This window comes from Misgurnus anguillicaudatus, chromosome 7 (genome assembly GCF_027580225.2).
Source record: "Misgurnus anguillicaudatus chromosome 7, ASM2758022v2, whole genome shotgun sequence".
NCBI classification, from domain to species: Eukaryota; Metazoa; Chordata; class Actinopteri; order Cypriniformes; family Cobitidae; genus Misgurnus; species Misgurnus anguillicaudatus.
In genome coordinates, this window is record NC_073343.2 from 20,101,847 (window position 1) to 20,113,342 (window position 11,496).

The following is an 11,496-nucleotide window of genomic DNA, read 5'->3' on the forward strand; positions in this document are numbered from 1 at the left end:
GTATACTAAATTGTTGTAATTTAAGTGGTTGTGGCACTTTGATATGCTGTTGCTAAAATGTTCCACTGGTTGCTATGGATCTTTTAAAAAGGCAATATTAAAGGGATAGTTTACAAAAAAAATTCTGTCATCATTTACTCGCCCTCATGTTGTTCTAAACCTGTATGAGTTTTTTTAATTTGATGAACAGAAAAGAAGATATTTTAATAAATGATGGTAAGCACACAGCTGATTGTAACCATAGTATGTCCCCTTGGAATTATAAGGTTCTATCTGTGTTCTGAGCAATTTTAAGATATTGAGCATTACATATAGGAAAACTTATATGGGGAACAGGTTTCTTTCCAACATGAAAATAACAGGGACCCTAAATGTTATCTAAATATACAATATCAAAATCCCCTCAAATTTGTAAATGGGGATTTTTGGAACGGGTCAAATGCAGATAATACCTTCTAATAAAAAGAAAACACTTTTCGCTTAGACTTATAAGGTTTTATCTGCCAAAACATTATTTGAACATTAAATATAAAATTAATGTTGTAACAATGTCTCAACATATGTTAGAAGGTAAAATTTAATCCTTTCTTTGACATTTATTCCATATTTTCAGCACTTCCATGTATTTAGGACATTTCAAATTAAGCAAGGCAAATATTTTGTCAAGCAGATGTTAATTTTTGGTACCAATTTGGTGGGAAATTAAACACATTTTTGCAGAAATTTGGAGTTATACGTTCCTGCCCTCCTGATAAAGTTTGTTGCTGGGACATGCTTTCCATTTTTAAGGATTTGAAACACATCTCCTGTTTCTTCTTTTCTGAGTAGCCCTGAGCTCTTCAATTTGTAAACTGGTAGGTGCAGTCACTGGCTCGGTCACTGGCTCCACTAGTGCGATCACTGGCTCTGGTCATTGGGTCTATTGGTGTGATCACTGGCTTGGTCACTGGCTCCACTGGTGCAGTCACTGGCTCGGTCACTGGCTCCACTGGTGCAGTCACTGGCTCGGTCACTGGCTCCACTGGTGCAGTCACTGGCTCGGTCACTGGCTCCACTGGTGCGGTCAATGGCTTTGGTCACTGGCTCCACTGATGCGGTCACTGGCTCGGTCACTGGCTCCTTTGGTGCGGTCACTGGCTCAGTCACTGGCTCCACTGGTGCAGTCACTGGCTCCACTGGTGCAGTCACTGGCTCCACTGGTGCGGTCAATGGCTTTGGTCACTGGCTCCACTGATGCGGTCACTGGCTCAGTCACTTGCTCCTTTGGTGTGGTCACTGGCTCCTTTGGTGCGGTCACTGGCTCCACTGGTGCGGTCACTGGCTCGGTCATTGGCTCCACTGGTGCATCTTGTCACCTGCCTGGAGAAAAAAATACATTTGAAAAAAAACATATTTAAACATAATATTTAATGTAAAAAATAGGCATGGAATAAATTCAGAAAAGTTTCTTATTATAAGCTCACTACCTCTGTAGCTCAAAACTAACCAATTCTGACTGACTGATTCTTAGCTTTCCTCTCTCTGTTCTTCTCTGTCTTAGTATTACTGGACTACTTGTTTCTCCCTCTTTCTCTAAAAGTCTGATTTACCGAGTTTGCCTCACTGACAATAAAGTGGGACTGCTAATATGCGTGAGTGGCGTGCTGTCCCGGGGCGAAGGTTCCGAGCTCGGGAAATACCCCCCGAGTTCGGAACGTTCGTCCCTTGACCGGGGAAGGAGCTCCAGGCCTGGGGCGTGCCCTGACCCGGATTATCCCCGGTGCTGAGTTAAATGTACGTAGTGAGGCGAAGGGGTGGAGGGGGGTTTGCGATAATTCCGGAGAATGAGGGTAAGGAGTCTTGATTATTTATAGAGCTGGTACTAAGTTTGTTGTGTTTATTAGCCTTCATTTTGACATGTAGCATGTTAACATCAGGTGCTTTGAAATACCTGGTTGCTCTTAATATATTGTTGAAATATACATTATTAATATATGAATATACACTCACCTAAAGGATTATTAGGAACACCTGTTCAATTTCTTATTAAGGCAATTATCTAATCAACCAATCACATGGCAGTTGCTTTAATGCATTTAGGGGTGTGGTCCTGGTCAAGACAATCTCCTGAACTCCAAACTGAATGTCAGAATGGGAAAGAAAGGTGATTTAAGCAATTTTGAGCCTGGCATGGTTGTTGGTGCCAGACAGGCCATTCTGAGTATTTCACAATCTGCTCAGTTACTGGGATTCTTATGCACAACCATTTCTAGAGTTTACAAAGAATGGTGTGAAAAGGGAAATCCATCCAGTATGCGGCAATCCTGGGGGCGAAAATGCCTTGTTGATGCTAGAGGTCAGATGAGAATGGGCCGACTGATTCAAGCTGAAAGAAGAGCAACTTTGACTGAAATAACCACTCGTTACAACCGAAGTATTTGTGAAACCACAACAAGCACAACCTTGAGGCGGATGGGCTACAACAGCAGAAGACCCCACCGGGTACCACTCATCTCTACACTATAAATAGGAAAAAAAAGGCTACAATTTGCACAAGCTCACCCAAATTGGTTTCTTGAACATGACAATGAGTTTACTGTACTAAAATGGCCCCCACAGTCACCAGATCTCCACCCAACAGAGCATCTTTGGGATGTGGTGGAACGGGAGCTTCATGCCCTGAATGTGCATCCCACAAATCTCCATCAACTGCAAGATGCTATCCTATCAATATAGGCTAACATTTCTAAAGAATGCTCTCAGCACCTTGTACCCTTCTGTATATGCACTTGTATGCCCCAGCTAAAAGCTATGTACCTTTGAATATTTCCCTGTATGCCCAAGTGAAGACCCAGTTCCCCTTCTGTATATGCACCTGTATGCCCAAGCTAAAAGCTACCTACGCTTGAATACGTCCCTGTATGCCCAAAGTGAAGATCCAGTTACCCCATTCTTTATACGCACCTGTACGCTCAAGCTAAAAGCTACTTAATTTTAAATCCTTACCTGTATGCTCAAAGTGAAGATTCAGTTACCCTTCTGTACACGCACCTGTACGCCCAAGCTAAAAGCTACTTACCTGTGAATACTTACTTGCATGCCCAAAGCGAAGATCCAGTTATCCATCTGCATATACATCTGTGCGCCTAAAGCTAAATACTAACCATCTCTGTGTCCTAAGTGAAGCTTCAGTTGGCCTTGGAACCTCCATCTGTCCATCGTCTAGGCACCTCCCGAGCTGGGCCCCGGAAGCTGACGCTTCGACACAAGGTACTCACCTCAGTCCAACTTGATACTGCAGTGTATATCTCTTTGCCTTCAGGAAGAAGGAAAGGCTCCCCCGAAAGTCACCCTGAAACACAGAACCCAGATTTAGTTGGAATCAGCGGTTAAAGTCACGTGAGAGAAAGGTGTAAGCCTCTCTGAAGACCTACCTGAGGAATCCCCGTGACGGAGTCAGAGCATTCCAGGCCCAACACTCTCTGGCCCGAGAGTTTGTTTTTAGATTCCCTTCCCTTCCCCTCCCCTACCTACCTTTTAATTAAATTAAATAAAGTTTGTTTTAAATTTTACTTATGCTCTTTGTGTGTCTGGTCATTGGGGTGTTCTTGGGACCTCCTCGAGGTGAAAACTGGGGAGGGGCGAGACTCACGACACCTGTGGTCCGCTCCGACCTGTGACACTACACTCTGCAGGGTACCGGCTCTCTTAGGCTAATGTAAAACAAAACCAGAAATGTGCTGAAATAGCAAGCAGAAAAATCTGTTTAAAAAGCCTCACTTAAAAAATAAAGCTTCAGATTTTTGTTATTATCAGAAATGTAGTTGTAATCTCCATGTAGCATAGATCTTTTAAATCGTTACTTTCCCAGATTGTAAAGGGCAAAACAAGATCTACATTAAAGTTATCTATTCATCGCTGTTTAGGAGATCTGATTTCCTCCATGAAGGTCTATTTTACACATGGGAACATTATCTAAGTCGACATGATAAACATTTAAATGATGATGGAGATTTAAGGTATTTAGCAATCTCCATTACTGCAGTGTTTATGAGGTCATCGCTACCGCAGAGCATCTGGCCAGCACCTCACCCGGAAATGACGGTGCGTGATTTACCTTCCTGCAATTGACTGGCCTAAGTCATGTACTGTATGTGTTTGCACCTGTTGTTTCCAGTTTAAGTACGAATGCGGCCTTAGACAGCTCTGGAAATGAGTCTCCACTAAAATCCCCTCTTCATTGTTGTAGAAAAAGGCTTTGATATTACTGCAATAGATTTTTGTTGTTGTTGTTTGTTTTTTGGGTATCACTTCCTATTTGCAAGACGGAGATGACAGTCTTTCTCACGTCTAGAAGGTCTACAGGTGTTAAACAGCTTCCTCAGGCATACTGCTCTATTGTATGGGGCTATGATTTGTTGTTTATGTAGGAAGTCTCCTTCAGCACATGCACATAGTCATTATTGTCTGGGAATGATGTGTCACATGGAATAAGATTCAGTTCACTTTAACTCAACTCAGGTGCATACATAGGTCACTGCTGTGAAATGTTGTAAAAATTTGCTGCTGTTCCTAAAAAATGTAAAAAAAAAATTATTTAAAAGCAGTTGACTTATTTGTGAAAAATATCATTTTCTGTTCATTATGTAATATTTTAGTTCATTTTTGTTTAATTTTGTCAACTAGCGATAAAATTTTTTCAATCACATGCATCTTTCATGTATCTTGGCATGCGTTCGATCTTTGACTGTACATTGCTGTTGGGTGACTTTATGTCACTCCTGCAGTTTGCTTTTGTTGGAATTCAACAGACACTGGACTGGAAACATTGTGGAAATGATGATTAAAGGTAAAACTGGAATGGTCTCATAATTGTTTTCCGTGGCTGCATATGAGATTATGGGTTCTGGTTGCATACGAAATCTTTGTAACTACATTTAGTCATTATGGCTTAGGGCTGGGATAAGGTTAAGTTCAGGTATCATCCCTAAATACACAATTACGTGGTACTGTAAGTAAGCTACAGTATGCACATGTTTTTTTTGTTTACTCATTTCTTAATGCCATTCCAGCATCCATGGCCACACTTATGATGAGAACCGGTCAATCTACACACATCTACACCGGTCAATCACACATATGGCTGATTTTCATGAAATCCAGTTTCAGAAGGTGTCCAGCATCAGAATTTTTAAAAAGCCCTTGAAGCCATTTTTTGTGCACATTTAAGACTAATGTCTGAACTTACTATAACCATTATTTTAGAGGATTTAAAAAATATTTCCTATAGAATTATTTACATTTTTTTAGATTACCATTATCAAAAATTATCATTACCGCAACATGACATTACATTAAATATATGCATTTACAAACTCATGTTTCGGTAATGGGAACTAAAAAGTTGTCTATGTACTATGACAAACAAAATTTTAACTTTTATCTGGAGAGAAAAATAAGAACTGCTTACCTGGTAGCCATCTTGTCACAGTCAATTATGTCCTTTCCAACAATTATTTTTTGGAAAATGTTATTTCCTTGAGGGCTTAAACAATGATTAAAAATTGTTGTGGAGGATGAGAGGGTAAATTGGTCTTGGACACATTTATATTCCTTATTATTGTCTCTACATATACCAATGATCACCAAATACCACATATTTCTTTGCTGTAAATGTTTATAGTACAACATGCACTGAAGCTTTTTTATTTATTTATTTTTTTAGATTTTTTAATTATAAATATTTCCATGTCAAAGAGCCCAATTCCAGTCATGGACATGTTGCTGTAATGAAAAATGTCCCCTTAAATGTGGAAAAAACAACAAAATGTATGATGTATGATGTCATTTGAAATCATGTGCAAAATAGTATGTGAAGAGATGTTTGTAACTGTATGCTTCCTATTTTGATAGCGTTTATTTTTTTATCAAAATGTTTCATGACACCTCATAAGTCTAATTTCGCGAGAACCACCCAAATGTTTGGGAAGGACAACCCGGGTTCTCTAATTCACCTGCATACCTTAAGACTGTAGAAGGAAACCGGAGTACCCGAAGTAAACCCATGCTGACATATAGTAAGGAGAACAGGAGAAGTCCAACCAGAAAGAATTAATCTTATTGTCATTGCATGCAAACTGTAGGAAAAGCTTTTCTCTCTACACATTTTTTATTTTAGATAAATTTTAATAGTAAATATAACTTGATTGTATGGCAGGAAAGTTCCTCTTCCTAGAAAATGATTTCCACCTCAAAAGAATGAGCTTTATAATACTTCTAAACATATTAGATATTTTTACTGAACTCTACTGATATCTCTTTGACTGATACCCAAGGGTCTGATGTTTTCTGGAGATAAATCTGGAGATTAAATGTCTCTCTAAATTTTAGTGCCTACAATCATAACCAATTCTGGTGATTTGTGTGTGACACTGAGATTTCCTTGTCTGTAATCGGATATCGGATGATACAAAACTAACAAAATGGAATCATAAAGGAATCACATTTTGGCAACACTTTGTAAATAGTACTGTATTTTTCTTACAATATATCCGTTCATCAAAAATGCAAAAACCTCCCATTTAAATTCCAAGTTTCCCAAGCAAACATCTTGAATGCCTATCAGAGTTTCACAACTCTTTCAAACATTGAAAAACCATCATGAAAGATGCTGGTATTTTCAGCAGGGTATAACAACATTCCTGATTTTAGACTTTAATTTGTTTGACAAGATTATTGTTCCAGGACCAGAAACAAACATGTTGACCAAAGAACATGCAGTACTTTGCATATTTTCTCTGTGAGATTTCTAATTTGTGGACGGCTTGTGATTTTGAGAAAGTTCATTCTCATTCTGGATAAAGTTTTTGTTAAAATGTATCTGTATTCTACTGTTTTTCATTATATACATGGATTTTTAAAGTTCTACAGGTTATTATGGCAGGGGCGCTTTTTCTATTCAATGATGTTAGCCAATCAGACCAGTGGGTGTTTAAATTGAACAAGAAAACTGTTTATTTAGAGCAGGGGCAACAAACCTGTTTTGGAAGAAACAGTCTTACAGATGTTAGCTCACTTGAGCCACTAAATCAAAGTCTTCAAGAATACCTAAAAATTACATGCAGATGTGTTTGCTTGGGGTTGGTGCTAAACGCTGTGGGACGGTGGTCCTCTAGAACTCATTTAGGGCATACATTTTGGGCAACTTAAAGGGACACTCCACTTTTTTGAAAATATGCTCATTTTCCAGCTCCCCTAGAGTTAAACATTTGAATGTTCTCATTTTGGAATCCATTTAGCTCATCACTTTTAGCATAGCTTAGTGCGTAATATCACTACGCCTGCTGTGGCCATGTTACATCAGCAAAGTCATTTAATTATTACACCAGTTTGAGAGTATAGTTCCTAGCCATATCGGCCTAGAAAATCGCAACTTTTAATTTTCCGTCGGTCTTAGTACATGATGTAACTACAGAAGAACCAAGTTTTAACTTGGAAAAATATCAAAACTGTATTTTTGAGCGTGATGTTAATAGTCTAATCAGATTCAATTGATTATGCTAAGCTATGCTAAAAGTGCTAGCACCAGACGCGGAGATCAGCTGACTGGATTCCAAAACGATAAAAAATTAAATTTTTAACTCTAGGGGAGCTGGAAAATGAGCAAAAAAGTGGAGTGTCCCTTTAAGGGCAACAACTGGAAAAAATAATCATAATTCATTATGAGCCATTTATAAAATCTTTTGTATTTGCAAACTTATTTTACACAGCATGTATGCATATGTGCTGCAGGCCCATACTGTAATGAAATCTGATGTGTATGAGATTTAAGTCATTTAAGGACTAGTTTCATATTTTCATTCAGATGAGAATGTATTTACATGAAATGGATGTCAATCCCTAACATTTAATATAAACTGTTTAAATCCTCTGCATTCATTCGTATTTACTAAAAAATAAAGTGCTTTTTGCATGCCTGTTCTCACAGTTGGGGAGTGAGACGAGGAGATGAGAAGTAACACCTTAATGTGAATATGTTTAATAAAAACAAGACAAACAGACAGACTGGAATAGAATGACTTATAACATTGATGGGCATGGGTTCACACAAAACATTAACGATAAACGACCCGTGCTAGAACTTAAACAGGGTATAAATACTCAAGACTGATGATTACAAAACAAGACAAATGTGAGGACGACCCAAATAACACGAAATTACAGTCAATGGAATCAGAGTGGTGATGAAGATGGGAGGAGATAGGGCGGTGATGAAAGTGGGAGGAGCCAGAGCTCTTTAGAAAGAGAGTCGCTTCATTTCCGTTCACTCCAATGGAAGAGTAATTTTTACAGCAATGGCGGATCATGGATCCTCTCAAGAGTTCCTGGAAGTTACTGTCAGCCCCATAGAGCTGCAGCAGAAAAGACTGAATGTGATCAACTTTTTTAAAGTTTTAAGATGCTTAAAAAAATAAAATTGTATATTAGCACTATATGTGAATCAAATCACTTTGTGCATCAGTGTGTTTGTAGTGGATTATTTCTCATTAAATTAGTATATTTAGGGGATGTCAGGATATCATTAGCGACATATAAAAAAACCACAAATAGCTGTTTAATGGTACATTTGTTTTCTGAATGCAGAATTAGACATTATTGTGTAATTAAAGTAGCTGGCTATTAAACACGATGGTGGTACATTGTGCATATTTATGGTTTTGGTCAACAGAGATGAAGGAGAGCTGGGCGGGACCAGTGTAGACGAAGAAGAGCTAGGCGGGACAACCAGAGACGAAATAGCACTGGGCAGGACCAGCGGAGATCAAAGAGCGCTGGGCGGGACCTATGGAAGTGAATGGGGTCCATGAATGATTTGGTTAAAAACATTTCTCAAAATATCTTCCTTGTTCATCAGAACAAAGAAATTTATGCGGGTTTGTAACAACATGAGTAAATGATGACAGAGTTTTCATTTTTGGGTGAACTTTCCCTTTAAAGTACTTTTTAGACAATGTGTAGTTTGCTGCTAAATTTGATGTAGTTTTATATTGATGTAGCCTGTATTGCAACAAACTAAGCTGCTTTCTGGATCATGTTAGCTTTACAGTCAAGTTAGAAAAACATTGATCCGATCCACTGATGCAATTGAACATCATGATGCCTTCAGGTGAAACAAAAACCTATCACAACATATTGGTTAAGCACTAAATCATTCCGACACACTGATGCCTCAGGACTGTATCTGAAATGAGGTAGGTTAAACTGTTTAATTGTATTTGTTTTGAATAATATTTGCAAGTGCAGGAGTCCTATAACAACAATGTGCTCTTCCAGACTTCTGCTCTGCTGGAGCGGTACTGTTTATTATTGCAGTAAAATAATATTTAATGTAAGCACTACTAATACGCTTTTTCCCCAACAAGGCAAATGCAAGAGTTTTAAAAGGTTTCTACACTTTATGTATACATTTCCAATGACACACATTAAGTATAATTTGCTGTCAATTACAAAAAAGTATTAAAAATGTTCCTACATTTTTTTAAAATTCTTATGGAACATGTATGGGTTCATATTTTGTTTGGGTTAAATTTTCTAACATTTTGAAGTGGGACCACTTTCTAGGTGAACAAACTTCTGGTTCTGTTAGCATTGTGACCAACTAAATGGACGTCTACTTCCAAACGAAATTCTGTAGACGTCAGATGACTCCGGCCAGATCTGGTGTGGATCTGGCCTGGAGTAGGTATGCATGCATAACGATTAATCACGATTAATCTATAGCAGAATAAAAGTTTTTACATCATATATGTATGTGAACTGTGTATAATAACTTTGTATAGATAAATGCACACATATGCATTTATATATTTAAGAAATGTTTACATGTGTATTTACATTTGTATATTTATGTATAATTTATATTATATATATAAATACTTAATATATAAATATTTTTTTCTTAAAAGTATACATGCATGTGTGCATATTTATATATACATAATTATTATACACTGTTTACACACACATATGATGTAAACAATTTTATTTTTCTGCTATAGATTAATCACAATTAATCGTTATGCATCCCTAGCCCGGAGTGCTTAATAGATACTGTTTTCATGGTAAAGATATAGTACACCAGCATTATAAATGCAACACTTTTGTTTTCGCCCCCATTTCAAATATTGTTCAAAAATCTGTCTAAATCTGTGTTAGTGAGCACTTCTCCTATGCCGAGATAATCCATCCACCAAACAGATGTGGCATATCAAGATGCAGCATGATTATTGCACAGGGATACCTTGGGCTGGGCACAATAAAATGCCACTCTAAAATGTGCAGTTTTATCACACAGCATAATGCCACTGTTACGGATTCACAAGGATCACAGCTCACTCTCCCGCAATAAGCACAGTCCCCTGACTACCAGGGCCGGACTGGGACTCATTTTCAGCCCTGGAGTTTCATGCCTTAGACCGCCCCACTTTAATTCATGACTGGCCAGTGGCGGCTGGGTAATATGGGGCGCTGGGTTGCCCCCCCTTAAAGTTGGCAGGAGAGGAAAGTTACTTTAACATGTTACCAAAAAGTTAAATATATAGTGCAAAATAATACAAAATAAAATCATTTAGATGTACCATTTCACTGTAAGTCATGTTATCATTTATAAAAAAATCTAAACTGAGTTTGTTGTATGTGTGTCATGTGTGTGTGTCTCGGGCGCCACCCAAATGAGTTTGCAGGTATGTCATATGTCTTGTTTAAAGCATTACTTTAGGCCAGCGTTTCTCAAAGTGTGGGGCACGCCCCACTGGTGGTTAATGGGAACATTACAAGTGGGGCGTGACAAAGGGGAGGAAATTTTGGTCATTTTATGCCCATTAGGGCTGTGATGGACGGTTTTCATAACGGTTGTGCACGTCACAAACTATGAAAAATATAAAGTACACTCTCGCCAAGCAAGATGTGTTCAAGTTTGTGTGAACGCAAATTGCCAGCGGACTCAGAGTTAGTGTGCTATTTGCAAGGAGCAACTGATATCAGTGATGACCCACTGGCTTGGGGATGGAACATGAGGCAAGATATTTCTCTCTTGGTCACTCTTGCGAAAAAACTGCGCTATTAGTACACCATCAGAATGCGTTTTTACTGCAGCTAGAAACATTATAACCCCAAAAAAGATTTATCACTTGAACCGTAATTGCTCCGGGGCTAGGCTCGAGCACCCAGCAAAAAATGGCCAAGCACATATGCTTATTTGCTTTACATTTGTTTCATATTTTGCGTTTAAAAGCACGTGACCGTGCTGCTTTTTCTTTTTAAATCGCGTGGGCGCTCCAGAGCGTCTGTCGTTGCTCAGTAATTTAAGCATTGCTTGACGTTGTGACAGCACCCTCTGGCGGAAAAAGAAACCGGCGTCTATGAACACTCATGTTTGTTAAGAAATGTATATCTAATCCTCGTTTACATTTTTAGATTTTAAAACATATGTATGTATTATAAATAAGCCTATATGCA